Below are 19,465 nucleotides of genomic sequence, written 5' to 3'. Positions count from 1 at the left end.
GTATCTATTAACGAAAAAAAAGGCGCTCATAGACATCGATTTTTGGAAAAACTGGTGTAAAATACTCAAAGACATCGAATTTTGCTTAAAACGGTTGTTGTTCCACTGATGTCTATGAGGGATTTTGTTGTAGTGCGTACAGGTCGAGACTTAGGATAAGCAGAAGTAGAGTAAGACGTACAGGTCGAGACTCAGGGTGAGCGGAAGCAGATTGAGGCGTACAGGTCAGAACTCAGGATAAGCGGAAGTAGACTGAGGCGTACAGGTCGGGACTCAGGGTAAGTGGAAGCAGATTGAGGCGTACAGGTCGGGACTCGGGATAAGCGGAAGCAGATTGAGACGTACAGGTCGGGACTCGGGATAAGCGGAAGCAGACTGAGGCGTACAGGTCGGGACTTGGGATAAGCGGAAGCAGACTGAGGCGTACAAGTCGGGACTCAGAATAAGCGAAAGCAGACGGAGGCTTAATAGGGCACGACTTACAAGTTAAGACAGGTAGGAAGTTCATAGAACAGGGCACGCGGAGCAAGGATGGACACACAAGTATGGAGTTGTGAAGCGACAAACACAGGTCAGGTAAGGTAGGTATACACCCACAGGTCGCGACAGGCAGATACAAGGACCCGTTTCAGGGTTAACAGATCGGGATAAGCATACACTACACGACAAGCAAGCCAAGGAACTGTAACAACCTGTCAGGGAATCACTGCCTGTCAGAGAATATGCTAACGGTCTGGTGCTCACCGCCCGCTGATTCCTTCTTGGACTTATAGGAGAGCGTCACGTGTCAATCACCGCCATACAAAGTCTGACACCCGACATTCCCTGACACTTGTCAGACTCCAGAAGCATCCATCGCAGTATAAAAAGGGAAGCTTTGTCCCTTACGCAGGTACGCAGACTCGTCTTTTCACTCTCGTCTTTCACTTTTTGTCTTTTCACTGTGCTTCTGGGGAAATAATACCTGACTTGAGCGTCGGAGGACCTGACCTGTGGACTTTTTCCCTAGTTCTTGGTCTCTAACGTAAGGCGGCTTGTCTGAGTGTGCGCAGGGCCCTCGCGTCATCATCACGGTCATCACCCCCATCATCCGCCCGTGTCAGCCCTTCCGTCAGGTGCCAGATCGACCAGAGTACTGTCCGCCTCTGTTCGACTCAGCTTCCGGACGAGATCATTGGTCAATATTCTTTTTTTCCTTGTCGTGGTGATCCAATCGTCAAAATCAAGAAAAAAAATCATAGACCAAGATCCATATGAATCAATCTTGTTGGAGGTACTACCAAGGGGAAGAAAAGGTCATAAAAACATCCACAATAAATAGTTGGAGCTGGTAAGAGCTCCTTCATTATTATCACATTTATGCTATGTCAAAAGTAAATTTTCATATAGGTCCCACATTAACTTTTTTTTATATATGTTATAATTTTTACCTTTTAAAATAGAAATTGAAAAAAAAAATTAATATTAAAAAAAAAAACTAACGAAGAAACAACGGGGTAAACACGCGACAATAGGAGCTCCCCTAAGCATGCATCAGCTTTAATAATAAAGAATGGTGATCATCGACCTTCCACGGCTCTACAATCATTTCTACCCTTGGGATTATGATGTCACAATAATACATCTAAATTATTACTCGGGTATTTATCGTTCAATCTTCATGTATGACATATTTTTATAAAAATTTTCTCAAAATAGGAAGTACAATTGAAGAATATTGATATTTTAATTTGATTGTCATATGTATTTTTTAATTTATCTTTATGATCGATAAAAATTTTTCTTAAAACTAAATCAATCATTCAAATATAATCAATAAAGCTAAGTGAATTTATTATTTTTACATGCTTTCTCCGCATCCGCCGTTCAAACAAGAAAAAAAAAACACATTTCTTTACGTAACCGTCTCTTTCATTCCAAACCTATGCGCTGTCAAAGCAAATTATGAAAATCCTGGGCGGTTTACCTCGGTGAAGGGGCTTCAGATTCGAATAGATGTTCGAATTGGTGACACTATAATTATTCTACAGTGATTTTCCATTGATAATTATTAAAAATTAAAAATAACCCATGAAACTTATTTATCAAAACTATTTTCATAAAATTTTCTTTCAAAGAAATTAAATTATTCATAGTTATATGTGAATAGAATTAATTTATTTTTTCACGACATGTGACATTCGGTTCATATGCTTTTTGACAAGTAATCTTATTTATTCTTTCATTATATAATAATGATCCTTTTTTCTAAGTATATCTAAAGTAGAGGTACTTTTTTTATTATTATTTTTATTCTATTTATTAATTTATTATTCAAGTTGTATTTTTTTCACTTATGGCTAGAAATCTAATAATTTTATATCTTCACGGATAAATTTATCTACCGTGTACAAATAAATTTTACAAACACCTACTTCCCTGAAGGCAAATATCAATTAGACAAAATCTTTGCAAGAGTTAGCTTGAAACCTAGCGAACAAAAATGCTCTCAACTTTTTAAAGTCAAATAAGTCTCAGCAGCAAGGGAGCCAAGCATATATCTTATCAAATATAATGGCAACGTCTGCGGAAGTGGTCCTTTACAAAACTTTCAAAATATTGTACCAAGCACATATAATAATAACAACAATTAAATTTTATCCTATTACTATATGAATCCTTTTACGTTATTAAACTCTATCTCCTAATATATCATTATCTATACTTAAATAAATTTTATCTTATTTTATTATTATTAACCCATTCTTTTTTATCTTCCTTTTTCTCGTTTGACATACATATTTATCATAACTTTACATCGTCTAATAGAAACATTTATTGGTCGTCTAAATACATGTCTATATCATCTTAAACGCGTCTCTCAGAATTTTTTCTCAATAGATGCAACTCCGACTTTCTCTCTAATGCTCTCATTTCTTATTTTGTCCATCCTCGTATGTCCACACATCCACCTAAACATCCTCATCTCTGCAACTTACATCTTCTGCTCATGTGCTCGAGTCATAGCCTAACATTCAACTTCATATAACAAACCAAGTCTAACTGCGGTTTTATAGAACTTACCTTTAAATTTTAAATATACTTTACGACCACATAAAACACTCGATGTTCCCCTCCATTTCAACCATCTTGCTTGTATTTTATGTAAGACATCTCTCTCAATCCCTCCATCGTTTTACAAAAATGATCCTAAATATTTAAATCTCTCGGTTTCGGATAACTCGTCCTCTCATATCTTAACAATTGTCTCATTACTTCTAATATTGTTAAAATTAAATTTCATATATTTTGTCTTGAATCTACTAAGTTTAAAACATTTCCATTTTAATGTTTCCCTCCAAGATTCTAATTTAGCATTTACTTCACGTGTTTCATCTATTAAAATAATCTGCAAACAACATGTACTATAGTACTATGTCTTAAATGTGCACAATGAGTTTGCCCATAATTAGTGTAAAAAGATAGTGACTTAAAGTTAACCCTTGATATAATCTTATCTGTATTGGAAATATTTCAGTTACTCCGCCTGAAGTATTTACTCTGGTTGTTATATCTTCATACATATCCTTAATTAGTTCAATATATGTTACACTAACACATCTCTTTTCTAGATTTCTTTATATAATTTCTCTTGAAACTCTAACATAAACTTTGTCTAAGTCAATGAATACCATGTGTAGATCTTGTTTTTGCTCCCGATATTTCTCAATTAATTGTCTAAGAAAATGTATAGCTTTTATTGTCGACCTTCTAGGCATGAACCCAAATTGATTTTTGGTTATTGTGGATTCCTTCTTTAATCTTTTTTCTATTACTTTTCCTAAATTTCATGGTATGACTCATTAGTTTAATACCCCTATAGTTTAATACCCCTATAATTTGCATAATTTTATACGTCTCTCTTATTTTTATATAAGGAAACTAAAGTACTTATCCTTCATTGATCAGATATTTTTTTCATTTTCAATATCATATTAAATAATTTTGTAAGTCATTCAATACCTTGTTTCCGTAGGCACTTCTATACCTCTATCGGAATATCATCTGATCCAACAGTTTTTCCATTATGCATCCCATTTAAAGTTTGTTCTTTTCTGAAATTTGAATTCTACGATAAAAATTAAAATTTCTATACTCATTGACCTACTTAAATTACCTAAGTTAAGTTGGTCACCTAAATCTTCATTAAAAAATTGATAAAAATACTTCTTCCACCGCTCTTTTATTTCTTCATCGTTTATTAATACTGTATTATATTCATCTTTAATGTATTTTATTTAAATAAGATCTCTTGTTTTCCTTTCTCTTATTTTAACTATTTTATAAATATCTCTTTTCCTTTTTTTTTATCAAATTTTATATATAATTATTCAAAAGTTTCATTTTTTGTTTCACTCACTACTTTCTTAGCTTCTTTCTTGGCTATTGTATATTTTTTAAGTTTTCCTCGTTCCTACAAATATATAATTCCTTATAAGTTATTCGTTTTTCCTTCACTTTTTTTGTACTTTCTTATTTCACCACCAATATTCCTTATTTAGTGGTGCATATCCCTTTGACTCACCAAGTACAATCTTAGCTACTATTTTCAACTTTAATACCATCTTATCCCATGTTGTATTAGAGTTATCGTATATTTCACCTAATGTTTGTACTTCTACCTTCTCCTTAAATATATTTTACTTCTCATCCTTTAACTTCCACCGCTTAATTATAGGAATCGTATATATTTTCTTTCTATTAATACTATATTTGAGACGTATATCCAACACTACTAACATATCTTGGGTAGTTAAGATTTCTCTAGGGATGACTTTGCAATATTTACAAATCTTTCTATCCTTTTTCCTAACCACAAGAAAGTCAATTTGCGATTTATTATTTCCACTTTTGAATGTGATTAAGTGTTCTTCTCTTTTCTTAAAAAATGTATTAACTAATATAAGGTTATATACTATCGCAAAATCTAATATAGTTTTCCTTTCCTCATTTCTCGTTTCAAACTCATAACTCTCATGTACCCTCTCATATTTCTCATTTTTCACTCTGACATGCCTATTTAGATAACCTCTTATTAAAATCATTTTATTTAGTAGAATATTTTATAATATTATATCTAAGTCATCCCAAAACCTTGATTTGGTAACTTCATCTAATCCTATTTGCGGTGCATATACGCTAATTATGTTCATAATTTCTTTCGTCACTATTATCTTAAAGACTACAATTGTATCCCCTTTTCTAACCACTCCTACAACTTTATTCTTTAACAAACTATCTACAATAATAATCACTTCATTTCTTACTTTACTATTTTCAGTGTACCATAACTTAAAACATGAGTTTTTTATCTTTGCCTTCTCGCCTATCAATTTTGTCTCTTGTACATACAAAATACTAATTCTTCTCTTAATCATTGTATCTACTACCTCAAATGATTTACCAGTGAGAGTTTCTATGTTCCATCTTTCAAATTTTATATTATTAATTTTCCCATTATATTTGTATTTATCCGACCTATGATGTGAGAACTCTTACCTATTTAATACTACACTCAAGTTCTCATGAAGATGTAGCGATCTTTGCTGATATGTTACAGTCAGACTTTGTAACGTGAACTCTTACATATTTAGTACTGTTGGATCGTGAACCGTCGATAGAGGGGGGGGTGAATATCGATTCGGAAAACAGCGTTAATAAGAGTTAAGCGCAGCGGAATAATAAAAAAAAAACTTAGACAAACTGAACACGATGTTTTTTACTTCGTTCGGAGCCTATGACGACTCCTACTCGAAGGCCCATACTCCGTGAGTACTTTCGTTGGGCAATCACTAGTAGTTCGAAAATGATTACAATTTACAGTACAGGAATGCTAGCAAAATAAAGAAAATACCGACAAGAATTAAAGAAAAGGAAAGAAGTGTATTGTTGGATCTTTGTTAGCGTCGCTGGAGCGCAGAGCAGTAGAGCAAACAGTAGAAGACTTTCTTGTTGTTGATTTTCAGCTCTGCCTCCGCCCCATCTTTTATATGAAGCTCGGGGCGCCCTGGATCCCTTCCGGGCGCCCTGGTGAGACGTGGCAAGTCCAACCAGCGAGCTCCAAGTGGCGACGCGCGATCAGGATAATTTTTGCCTCCAGGCCGCCCGGGTGCCTCCCGGACGCCCGGACCTCCGAGCGCCCGGACCTCCGGGCGCCCGGACCACCTTTTTCCAGCGAACAACTTTCCTGCAAAACAAGGTTAGTCTGAGACAAATAGATCCTGCAAAATAAAGTGTTAGCACAGTTTATGAGTTCAGTATGACTTAGCAAAAAAGAGTATGACTTAGATTCCGTCTTTCCGAGACCGGAATCTAGTCACGATCTTGACTTAGATATCCGAAATGGATCTAAGCCGGATCGACGCCTAATGTTCCCTTCCCGGGAACGCGTCCTCGCAGTCATTCCCCTCTAGTGACTTACCTCACTTACCTGTCAGACGTCCGGTCAGCCCGTCGACCCGTCTGGACTTCGTGCCAGCTATCAAGTCAGCCCGTCGACCTACCTGGACTTCGTGCCTAAGCGTCCGGTCAGCCCGTCGACCCGCTTGGACTTCGTGCCAGCTATCCGGTCAGCTCGTCGACCTATCTGGGCTTCATGCCAGACATCCGGTCAGCCCGTCGACCTGTCTGGACTTCTTCTGCACACTCGATCAGAGTGTTAGCAACAACAGACTAACTTAACCTGATTTGTCATTCATCAAAACCTGGGTTAAATCGTTAGTGCTAATCGCACCAACAAGTACTACACCCGAGTTCTAGAGATGTAGTGATCCTTGCCGGACGTTACAGTCAGACCCTGTAACGTGTTCCTTCTGGAAAACAACCTAGCATTAGCATAATAATTTAATGAATCTATTCATTGAATATTTGTCATAATTTTACCGCTAATTGACAACCTAACGCAACTCTCCATCTTTATCCGAACTTGAGACCGACCATGATCGATCATCATGGGCGGAATTGTACCAATTACATAACCATAAAAAACAAAACCTAAATGCATCAGCAAAAACGACGTGGAAAGAAGTTAAGGTTTAAAATGAATTAAAAAAAAAGTTTTAATTCAAAATTTAATTTAAATTTGAAATTCGAATTTTAATTTTAATTTAATTTAATTTGAAATTCAAAATTTTAATTTTAATTCATTTGAAATTTGAAATTTAATTTTAAATTCGAAATTTAATTTTAATTTAATTTAATTTGAAATTCAAAATTTTAATTTTAATTCATTTGAAACTTGAAATTTAATTTTAAATTCGAAGTTTTAATTTTGATCCTTAGTCATCTCACCGGATTTAAGTTTTCATTCAGCGAAATCTATAATTTTGTGAGATGGGTTATATTTTAATTATAGATAGGCATTTTTCGGATAAACTTCTAAGCTTGGTGAGTCACATGGACGTCATTAGAAGTAACCAACCTTTCGAGGTTTTCCGAATAGTCCTATCCACGAAGCTTAGTACTAAATCTTGGTCTAACTAGTTAGGATCCATTTAAGGGTAGCTTCGGTCAGTTCCACTTGGCCAAATGCACCAGATCGAAACCATATCTTTCTAGACATATGATGCCCAAGCTTCCCTAACGTACTATCATCCAAAAACTTCACCAGTACCATGATTCAAGTTAAACTTGGTCTCTTTTTAACTAATTCTAATTACCCTGTCGGGTTAGTTTGTTTAGGTTACCCTGTCGGGTAAGTTAGTTTTGAAGGTGTCAGATATTCTGGAGTCTCCCCCTGAATTATTGGCCTTTAATTTAAATTTTCGTTTTAGGTTTGTGTCGATTTCTTTTATAATTATAATTAACTTGGTGATAATTTATATTTCGTTGAGTTTGTGATTTCTTTGACTTGTATTTTGGTTTTTTATTTGGTTTATTCGAGTTTATATAATATATTTTTTCTTTAGGTATGTAATATTGATTCATTCCTACTTGCATGGTCAAACACGCTTTCGGAACCCAAGCTTGATTAGTTGATTTGTATTGGGTTATTAATGATTTAAAGGTTTTATTTGAGTTCGACTTGTATCCAAGTCCGGTTTTATTATAACATGCTTTTTGATTGTTCAGGATTAAGTCTAGATTTTTTGATCTTGTAGTGAATTTTTCGAGTATCTCTTTTAAGTTATTAATTTCTGATTTTAATGATGAATTCTCTTCAAGTATTAGATATTGAGTTGGATTTAAATTTTTTATTTGTTCCTTGAGGTCTTGATTTTCCTCAAGGAGTGATTTGTTTTCATTTTCTATTTTAATTAACTTACTATTTAAGCAGGAAATAATTCTAAAAAACTTTTTATTTAAATTAAAATGTACCTCATCCGAGCCTTCGGAAACGAGTACGGACTCGTGGCTTGATTCGGGATCAACCCGTCTTCATCTTTCGACTCGTCTTCCGTTTCAGCTTCGCGGGCCATCAGCGCGAGATGGCTCTGGTATTTCTGCTCTTCTGCCTCCGATTCGTCCGAGGAGTCGTCCCACGTTGCTTTGAGGGCCTTCTTTTTGGTTGGCTTTGGTTTGTCGAACTTCAGTCTTGGGCATTCGTTCTTGTAGTGCCCCTTTTTATTGCATCCGAAGCACGTCACGTTCTTTTGTTCCGAGGGAGAACTGATCTTTTGAAGGTCCTTCTTGCTGAAGCTTCTTTTTCTCCTGGTGAACATTTTTCTTACTAGGTTCACCAGGTGTTCTTCGTCTTCGGAATCTTGATCAGAATCTTCTTCAGATTCAGATTTGCTCTTCTTTTCTTTGGATGAGCCTACAAATAAAGCAATACCTTTCTCGGCTCCAGCATTAGTTTATTCATGTAATTCTAACTCACAGAAAAGATCGTCTAATTTTAACTTAGATAGATTTTTCGAAATTTTGTAGGCATCTATAATTGATGCCCACAAGCTATTACGAGGAAAGGCATTTAGTGCGTACCTTATTAAATCTCTGTTTTCCATCTGGTGGCCTATCGCGTGGAGTCCATTGAGGACGTCCTTGATTCTTGCATACAGTTGACTTGCCGTTTCCCCTTCCTGCATTTTTATATTAAATATTTTATTTAAAAGTAGGTCTCTTTTTGTTACCTTTGCATCGCTCGTTCCTTCGTGCAACTCGATCAGTTTGTCCCACAATTCTTTAGCATTCTGATGCGGTCCGACGCGATTCAGCTCTTCTCGTGTTAGGCCGCAATGTAGCGTGTTGATTGCCTTATTTTCTGTTGATGCCTTTTTCCTCATGTCCGGAGTCCACTGTTCCAGGTCTAGTGGATTTCCGGAGTTGTCGACTGGAGTTCGGTACGCCTTTATAACGCTAAACCATTGATCGTAGTCTGTCTTTAGGTACACCTCCATTCTTTTCTTCCAGTACGAGAAGTCATCCTCGTTGAATAGGGGAGGACGTACTGTACTAAAGCCTTCTAGTTGAGACATCCTGCACACAAGTAAACAACGAAAGAAAAATATCCCAAGACTTGGTCTTGGATTAGCAGTGCGGGAAAAAAATTATAGCAGTATCTAAATTAGTGTTGCACTAATATAGATTTAATTGCGATAAAAAAGAAAGAAAAAAAATCCAAATTAATAATAATAATATCATATTAGAATTAAGAAAAAACAGAAAAAGAATATTTTCACCCTCTGTCTGATTGGTGGTTGCACCAAATCAGAGCGGTACCTACTCTGATACCACTTGTTGGATCGTGAAACGTCGATAGAGGGGGGGTGAATATCGATTCGAAAAACAGCGTTAATAAGAGTTAAGCGCAGCGGAATAATAAAAAAAAAAACTTAGACAAACTGAACATGATGTTTTTTACTTCGTTCGGAGCCTATGACGACTCCTACTCGAAGGCCCATACTCCGTGAGTACTTTCGTTGGGCAATCACTAGCAGTTCGAAAATGATTACAATTTACAGTACAGGAATGCTAGCAAAATAAAGAAAATACCGACAAGAATTAAAGAAAAGGAAAGGAGCGTATTGTCGGATCTTTGTTAGCGTCGCTGGAGCGCAGAGTAGTAGAGCAAACAGTAGAAGACTTTCTTGTTGTTGATTTTCAGCTCTGCCTCCGCCCCATCTTTTATATGAAGCTCGGGGCGCCCTGGATCCCTTCCGGGCTCCCTGGTGAGACGTGGCAAGTCCAACCAGCGAGCTCCAAGTGGCGACGCGCGATCAGGATAATTTTTGCCTCTAGGGCACCCGGGTGCCTCCCGGGCGCCCGGACCTCCGGGCGCCCAGACCACCTTTTTCCAGCGAACAATTTTCCTGCAAAACAAGGTTAGTCCGAGACAAATAGATCCTACAAAATAAAGTGTTAGCACAGTTTATGAGTTCAGTATAACTTAGCAAAACAGAGTATGACTTAGATTCCGTCTTTCCGAGACCGGAATCTAGTCACGATCTCGACTTAGATATCCGAAATGGATCTAAGCCGGATCGACTCCTAATGTTCCCTTCCCGTGAACGCGTCCTCGCAGTCACTCCCCTCTAGTGACTTACCTCACTTACCTGCCAAACGTCCGGTCAGCCCGTCGACCCGTCTGGACTTCATGCCAGCTATCCGGTAAGCCCGTCGACCTAGCTGGACTTCGTGCCAGCTATTCGGTCAGCCCGTCGACCTAGCTGGGCTTCGTGCCATACATCCGGTCAGCCCTTCGACCTGTTTGGACTTCTTCTGCACACTCGATCAGAGTGTTAGACAACAACAGACTAACTTAACATGATTTGTCATTCATCAAAACCTGGGTTAAATCGTTAGTGCTAACCGCACCAACAAGTACTACACCCGAGTTCTAGAGATGTAGTGATCCTTGCCGAGACGTTACAGTCAGACCCTGTAACGTGTTCCTTCTGGAAAACAACCTAGCATTAGCATAATAATTTAATGAATCCATTCATTGAATATTTGTCATAATTTTAACGCTAATTGACAACCTAACGCAACTCTCCATCTTTATCCGAACTTGAGACCGACCATGATCGATCATCATGGGCGGAATTGTACCAATTACATAACCATCAAAAACAAAACCTAAATGCATCAGCAAAAACGACGTGGAAAGAAAATGCAATAAAAAGATTGTTGAATTGATAGGATTTGTCTCTCCAAATAAACAAAGTGGAAAAATTGGAATGCAAAAGGATGATATGCAACTGTTGGTTGTAGTCATCGACAACAATAACTAGAAGAGAGTTTTAGAATCTATTGTTGGAAAAAATTGAATGGAAACACGACGTGTGAGTTTCAGTCCCACAAAGAAAAGTGAAGCTTTCCGACTGATTTGGAACAAAGGGGGTGAGAATCCAGGGTCCGGATGACATCAACCCGAGGGGTCTTTTTGTGAACCTCATTGCTCATAAAATCGGTCAGGACATGATATATCCGTGTAAGAAGGTCGCCAGCTTGCCTGCACGCCACGTGGCTTGCCTGCACGCCACGTGGCTTGCCTGCACGCCACGTTGTTGCATGCAAGCCACGTTGTGGCTTGCTTGTTGGCAAGCTTGCATGCAAGCCACGTTGTGGCTTGCTCATTGACAAGCATTGAAGTCACAACGTGGCTTGCTTGTTGTGCTTGCTAGCAAAACAGACGTCTATAAAAGACCGTTGAGAGGAATGAAGCAAGACAGAAAAAACTCAAGTGATCTTTGAGTGAGAAAACTTAAGTGAGCTTTGTGTGAGCTTTGTGTGAGAAGAACACAAGTGAGCACGTGCTTCTCTTCCTCCTTGAATCCCTATGTTTCCTTCCTTTCTGTTGTGCACTTCTTTTGCTCGACAGAAATAGCGATAGTTTTCGGATCTAGTTCAGATCGTCACGACAACCCGTGCTCGGTTGTGCTCGTGATCTTGCCGTTTTATCCTGGGAAACAGACACCCACCTAATCCTCTGATCACCGCAGAGGGGCCGAATCTGTTTTAAGGAGACAGCGCTCTGCTGGACTCGGCATCCACTTTGAGTTCGTGTTGCAGCTCTCGGCATCCTGTCAGCAACTCTCAGCAGCAACGTGGCGTCGCTCGACAACTCACGGTGTCCGCGACTCACCTACTCGGCGCGTGGCTCGGCTCGCTAGAGTCGACAGTTTGAGATTATCTGCTCAAACCTACTTGAATGTAAGTTCTTGTGACTCTGGTACGCATTCAGAAGCATGGAAAAGAGCTTCTGAGACGATCACACAGATTGTAACGGGTTTACTCCCAACAAAACTTAAAACAGATTCGTCCTGTTACCATGGCGGCAGAAAATGTTGAGATGCAACAGGCTCAACATGTGCCGGCCTCCTTCACCCCGATTGGGAATGTGTCAATCAATCATGGGGAAAAACCAAAAAAATTCACAGGAGTGAATTTCAAGCGGTGGCAGTAGAAGATGTTCTTCTACTTAACCACGCTAGGTCTGACACGTATCTTGACTGAGAAAACTCCCAAGGTTGTTAAGGGTGTAGATGAGGTGAATACTCTCCTTCTGATCGACAAATGGAACGATTCTGAGTTCCTCTGTCGAAACTACATCCTTAACAATCTTGCCGACTCACTCTATCTTGTGTATTGTGAGATGAAAACGGCAAAGGAACTGTGGGAATCTCTGGACAAGAAATATAAATCGGAGGATGCTCGGGCCAAAAAGTTTATTATTGGTCATTTCCTGGACTATAAGATGAGTGACTCGAAGTCTGTAATCAGTCAAGCCCATGAGCTTCAAGTACTCTTACAAGAAATTCACTCAGAAGGTATGACTCTGAGCGAAACCTTCCAAGTGGCAACTATCATCGAAAAGCTACCAACTGGCTGGAAGGACTTTAAGAATTATCTGAAGCACAAGCGGAAGGAAATGAACCTGGAGGAACTTGTTGTTCGCCTTCGTATAGAAGAAGGCAACAAGAGTTCGGAGAGAAAACTGTTCTCTCAGGCTACTGTAAAAGCCAATGTTGTTGAACACGGACAAAGCTCAAAACGGAAGCATCCAAAATCTTCCACGACGCAACCCAAAGGACAAAACATGAAAAAGAAGTTCTTAGGGAAATGTTACAATTGTGATCGTATGGGTCACAAGGCTTCAGACTGTAAAAGGCCAAAGAAGAAAAAACCTGAGGTCAACCTGGCAGGAGAACAAGATATGGATCTCTGCGCCGTGATCTTTGAGGTGAACCTAATAGGTTCCAATCCTCGGCAATGGTGGATCGATACTGGAGCCACCAGACATGTGTGCTGCAATAAGGAGCTGCTCCACAACTTCGAAAAAGTCACTAGAGACAAACTATTCATGGGGAACTCAGCAACCTCGGACATCATGGGCCAAGGAAAGGTGGTACTGAAGATGACCTCGAGCAAGGATCTCACTCTGAACAATGTGTTGTATGTTCCAGAGATTTGAAGAATCTAGTATCCGGATCACTGTTAAGCAAGCATGGCTTTTGTATTGTCTTTGAATCAGACAGAGTTGTACTGTCCAAGAATGGAGTGTTTATAGGAAGGGGCTATGTATCTGATGGGTTGTTTAAGCTCAATGTAATGGTCATTAGGCCCAAGATAAATAAAAATGGAAATTCTTCCACTTATATGCTTGAGTCTTCGTGTTTGTGGCATGGTAGACTAGGGCATGTTAACTACGATGTATTATGTAGATTAATAAACATGCATAGCATACCTACATTCCACCTTGACCCAAAACACAAGTGTGAGATTTGTGTTGAAGCGAAAATGACAAGGTCATCCTTTCAACATATTGAAAGAAGTAATGAACCACTTGACCTAATCCACACTAATGTGTGCGACCTAAAAAGTACGCCAACACGTGGTGGTAATAAATATTTCATTACTTTTGTAGATGATAACACAAAATACTATTATGTGTATCTTCTCAAAAGTAAGGATGAAGCTATAGAGAAATTCGCTCTTTATAAAAATGAGGTTGAAAACCAACGTAATAGAAAGATTAAGGTGGTTCGAAGTGACCGAGGCGGTAAATATGTATCACCATTCGCTGAGTTGTGTGCTGGACATGGGATCAGACACGAAACAACAGCTCCTTATACTCCTCAGCAAAATGGATTTGTTGAGCGAAAGAATTGAACTCTAAAGGAGATGATGAATGCTCTTCTATTAAGCTCTGGACTGCCGGAGTTCATGTGGGAGGAAGTTGTGTTAACAGCTAATTACCTTTTAAATAAGGTACCCTGGAAGAAAATAGATAAGAGTCCTTATGAGTTGTGGAATGGAAGACAACCGTCCTACAAATATTTATGAATGTGGGGGTGTCTTGCCAAAGTGTTGGTGCCTGATCCGAAAAGGATTAAGATAGGACCAAAGACTGTTGATTGCATATTCATTAACTATGCACAAACAACACTGCGTATAAATTTTGTGTATGAGTCACACATACCGGAGATACACAAGAACTCGATAATCGAATCGAGAAATGCCTCGTTCTTCGAGCATGTATTTCCGTATAAGACCCGGGAGGAAGCTAGCTCCTCAAAACGGACAACCGAAACACCAGGCGAATAAGAAGATAATGATGAAGAGGAACCCGTGGAGGTTGAGCCTAGACGGAGCAAAAGAGCTCGGGTAGAAAAATCCTATGAATCGGATTTTATCACATTCATGTTGGAGAGTGAGCCCCGAAGTTACTCAGAAGCTATAGGCTGTTTTGATGGAACTCACTGGAAAGAGGTAATTGCCTCTGAGATAGAATCTATTTTGCAAAATCACACTTGGGATCTTCTGGATCTTCCTCCGGGAAGTAAACCACTAGGGTGTAAGTGGATCTTCAAGAAGAAAATGAAATCAGATGGCACAATCGATAAATACAAGGCCAGATTGGCAATCAAAGGATACCGACAACGAGAAAGCCTTGATTACTTCGATACATACTCTCCGGTATCTAGAATAACTTCCATTAGAGTATTGTTCGTTATCGCTGCTCTATGGAATCTCGAAAGACATCAAATGGATGTAAAGATAGTCTTTCTAAACGGGGATTTAGAAGAGGAAATCTATATGGACCAACCTGAGGGGTTTTCTATGTTAAGATAGAAAAAATAAGGTCTGTAGATTGGTGAAGTCATTATATGGTTTGAAACAAGCACAAAAGCAGTGGCATAAGACATTTGATAATGCCATGAAAGAATGTGGCTTCAAGATCAATGAATGTGATAAATGTGTCTATGTGAGAACCACAGAGAGTGACTATGTCATCTTGTGCCTCTATGTAGATGACATACTTATCATTGGAAGTAATGATAAGATAATCGAATCCACTAAAAATATGTTGAACTCAAGATTTGACATGAAAGACATGAGCCTAGTTGATGTGATTCTAGGAATCAAAATTCTTAGAATGACAGAAGGACTTGTTCTTAGTCAGTCCCATTACGTGGACAAGATTTTTGAGAAATTCACCAAGGGTGATACTGCATTGGCACGAACGCCGATAGATACGAGTCAATATCTATCGAAAAATCAAGGTGAAAGTATCTCGCAGATAGAGTACTCTCGAGTGATTGGAAGTTTGATGTACTTGATGAGTTGTACACGACCAGACTTAGCCTATGCAGTAAGCAGACTGAGCAGATACACGAGTAATCCCGATATTGAGCACTAGAAAGGGATAACAAGAGTATTGATGTACTTAAGGTACACTCGTGAATATGGACTGCACTATACAAGATATCCTGCTGTGATCGAAGGATACAGCGATGCGTGTTGGATATCTGATATAAAAGACTCTAAGTCTACGAGTGGATATGTCTTCACTTTAGCTGGTGCAACCATTTCCTGAAAATCTTCTAAGCAAACCGTAATAACCAGATCCACGATGAAATCTGAGTTTGTAGCTCTTGACAAATGTGGTGAAGAGGTTGAATGGCTACGACAATTATTAGAAGATATTCCACGTTGGCTAAAACCTGTGCCGACGATTTGTATACATTGCGATAGTTGATCAACAATCGGTCGGGCACAAAGCCATCTGTATGATGGTAAGTTTAGACATATACGTCGTAGACATAATACCATTAGACAACTACTCTCAACTGGTGTTATCACTATTGACTATGTGAAGTCAAAGGATAACTTAGCGGATCCGCTAACCAAGGGGTTAAATCGAGAGATAGTTGCAAGCTCATCATAGGGAATGGGCTTGATGTCGTTGTCAGCAATCAGTGCAGAGGACACCCAACCTATGCTGACTGGAGATCCCAAGAACTAGGTTCAAAGGGCCAACTAATCTGCACTGACTAGACACACTGTGGGTAGCCCAATGAAACAGTGACCAGATCAGGGTAAGCTGATAGGCTTTTAATGATCAAGAAGAGTAAATGGCAACTCTTGAGAGATCACCTATGTAAAAAAGAAGTGAGGCCGCTTCGAAGAGAATTGGAGGCACAATTCTTAGAACTTCTCACAGAACCAAGCGTATTCATGGCCAAGAACGAACACACTCATAAGACTTACGCTATATCAGGGAGAGTCGTGGGTAAAACTCTGTCCATGGTTACACCAACGGCCGAACAATTCAAGGACATCACGTCTACTAATTAGCCAGTGAGCAAACAGAGTTTACAAGGGAAAGCTCAAAGGGTAACACCTACCTATCCTATACTCGACTCAACTGTCGAAGACTATCACACATCCTTGTTTCCATTCCTGTGGGGGATTGTTGGAAAAAATTGAATGGAAACACGACGTGTGGATTTCAGTCCCACAAAAAAAAGTGAAGCTTTCCGGCTGATTCGAAACAAAGGGGGTGAGAATCCAGAGCCTGGATGACATCAACCCGAGGGGTCTTTATGTGAACCCCATTGCTCATAAAATCGGTCAGGACATGATATATCCGAGTAAGAAGGTCGCCAGCTTGCCTGCACGCCATGTGGCTTGCCTGCACGCCACGTGGCATGCTTGTTGGCAAGCTTGCATTCAAGCCACGTTGTGGCTTGCTCATTGGCAAGCATGCAAGCCACAACGTGGCTTGCTTGTTGTGCTTGCAAGCAGAACAGAGGTCTATAAAAAATCGTTGAGAGGAATGAAGACAGAAAAAACTCAAGCGATCTTTGAGTGAGAAAACTTAAGTGAACTTTGTGTGAGAAGAGCACAAGTGAGCACATGCTTCTCTTCCTCCTTGAATCTCCATGTTTCCTTCCCTTCTGTTGTGCACTTCTTTTGCTCGACAGAAATAATGATAGTTTTCGGATCTAATTCAGATCGTCACGACAACCAGTGCTCGGTTGTGCTCGTGATCTTGCCGTTTTATCCTGGGAAACAGACGCTCACCTAATCCTCTGAGTACCGCGGAGGGTCTGAATCTATTTTAAGGAGACAGCGCTCTACTGGACTCGGCATCCACTATGAGTTCGTGTTGTAGCTCTCGACATCCTGTCAGCAAATCTCAGCAGCAACATGGCGCCGCTCGACAACTCACGGTGTCCGCGACTCACCTACTCGGTGTGTGGCTCGGCTCGCTAGAGTCGACAGTTTGAGATTATCTGCTCAAACCTACTTGAATGTAAGTCCTTGTGATTCTGGTACGCACTCAGAAGCGTGGAAAAGAACTTCTGAGACGATCACACAGATTGTAACGGGTTTACTCCCAACATCTATGAATTAAAAGTCATACTTGATTTTCAAGTGTCCAAACAGCCACATCACAGAAAAATTATGACCAACTATAATTCAAATATGACTGCATAAATGTTTACACAATAGGAAGAACTAAACTAAATAATATGAATTCACCATGGTTTGCAGTCAAAATTAATTGGTGATAGGATGTGCTTGTCGCACCAACCTTAGGAGATCTTTACAAAAGATGCAGCATCCTTTTCAGGTTGAGTAGATAGGTGTTCTCATTGTACAAAATTGCATTCTTCTCATCTTCAATTGTTTGAATCTTCTTATGATAACCAGCTGCATTGAAATAGGGCTTATCATTGAGAACCAGTCCCTGTAGTGAAAAAAAAGACTTGGAGGATTGTGGAAGATGTAACCCAGATTTCATTTCCCTTTCCATGTGTTTAGCAAACTTAAGCATACATTCCCATCAACAAACAGATTTGGGTATATCCGATAGCCACCAGAATGATCATAGACAGACTGCAGAAATAGGATTACTTTTTGATCAGTTCAGAATAAACAACTAGCAAAGTGTATACTGAATTGAATGTTAGTATCTGGACAGAAGATAACAATATTATAATAATTACCGGTGGGACTTGAGGGTAGTATGGACGAAGGTAAAAAAATCAAAGAAGAAAATGCCATCATGATATGACATTCCACTTGCTCCAACTATTACCGCTCCTCAGATACTTGAACAAAAATAGCATCTGTAAAGAGAGCATAAGTAGAATTCATGCTTGCATAAATACTGAATACTGATTGATCAGTCATCTTAACTTACCAGGTAGATTCGTCCCAAGAATATTCCATTCTTGTTGGATCTTTTTAATCCAGTTCCTTGCATCACTAAGCTGCATTTTGATTACCATAATTAATACAGCAAACAAACTAAAAAAAACACGCACACAATCTAAATACAAATTTTACATATTTGAGAATGAAATAAATAGTGACAGATTTCAAATAAAGCAGATATATGAAGAATGTACAATTTAGCAGTGAAAATTTTGTCTAAAAAATTAAGCATAAAACTGAATAGATAATCAATTATCATCCCAACACCACCAAGATAATGATGATCCAGTGGGTTTTTAGCAACATCAAAGTTCTTGAAATTATACACATCATTCAGAATATTTCTACCTTTGTCATCAGTTTGTTGTATTGATGATGATTGGTCCAAAATGTCATCAACTTCCATTTCTCCGGCTTCTAGTCGGCCAGTATTATCTTCTTGCGATGTTGCAATGCTCTCACTATGGTTCTCTAATTCAATTTCCTATAATGGAAGACCAATATCAAAAATAAAAAAAAAACAATATTAACAAATAAAGAGTGAATTTATTAAATCAACAATTCCACTAAGACTAAGACTCAAGTCTAAATTAATTTCATCTGTCTTATTTTCATCAATATTAGAACCATTCTGAGTAAGTTCATTATCATACCAATTAACAAAATAAATTTCATGTGGTCCAATCTGAAAAAAGGTAATATAATTAAAGTAGATATAACCACTTCTGCAACTAAAAAAATTAAGGAACTTATAAATTTAGAATTTATGTTAATTCTATGAAGGCCTTTAAGTATTAGAGTCAGTGCAACTTTTCAAAACAGATAATATATTTTTGAGATCATTCCATCTGTCCATGTAACTTCAATATAACCATCTTATCGATCCGTTATACTTCCAACCCAATATAATCGAGCAAACTTTTCACAAACTTCATTTTAACTTGATGTGCCGAAAATTCAAATTATGTTGAATCAAGAGAAATAGTTGGAGTGATAGAACACACAATATCATCATAGTAGTAATGATAATTTAGAT

The 19,465-nt window shown here is 38.5% G+C and overlaps 1 long non-coding RNA gene across 1 annotated transcript; it reads right to left on the bottom strand.

Annotated features, from left to right (window-relative positions):
• Nucleotides 1-18,267: 18,267 nt before the first annotated feature.
• Nucleotides 18,268-18,980, bottom strand: LOC122030531. Its single transcript, XR_006125461.1, has 3 exons — nt 18,778-18,980; nt 18,416-18,485; nt 18,268-18,341 (listed from the first exon to the last, which is right to left on the bottom strand). It is a non-coding gene; the product is annotated as an uncharacterized LOC122030531 (long non-coding RNA).
• Between the last annotated feature and the right edge of the window lie 485 nt (nt 18,981-19,465).

Source organism: Zingiber officinale, chromosome 10B (assembly GCF_018446385.1).
Source record: "Zingiber officinale cultivar Zhangliang chromosome 10B, Zo_v1.1, whole genome shotgun sequence".
In the NCBI taxonomy this organism is placed as follows: domain Eukaryota; kingdom Viridiplantae; phylum Streptophyta; class Magnoliopsida; order Zingiberales; family Zingiberaceae; genus Zingiber; species Zingiber officinale.
This window is presented reverse-complemented; position numbering and strand designations above follow the sequence as displayed.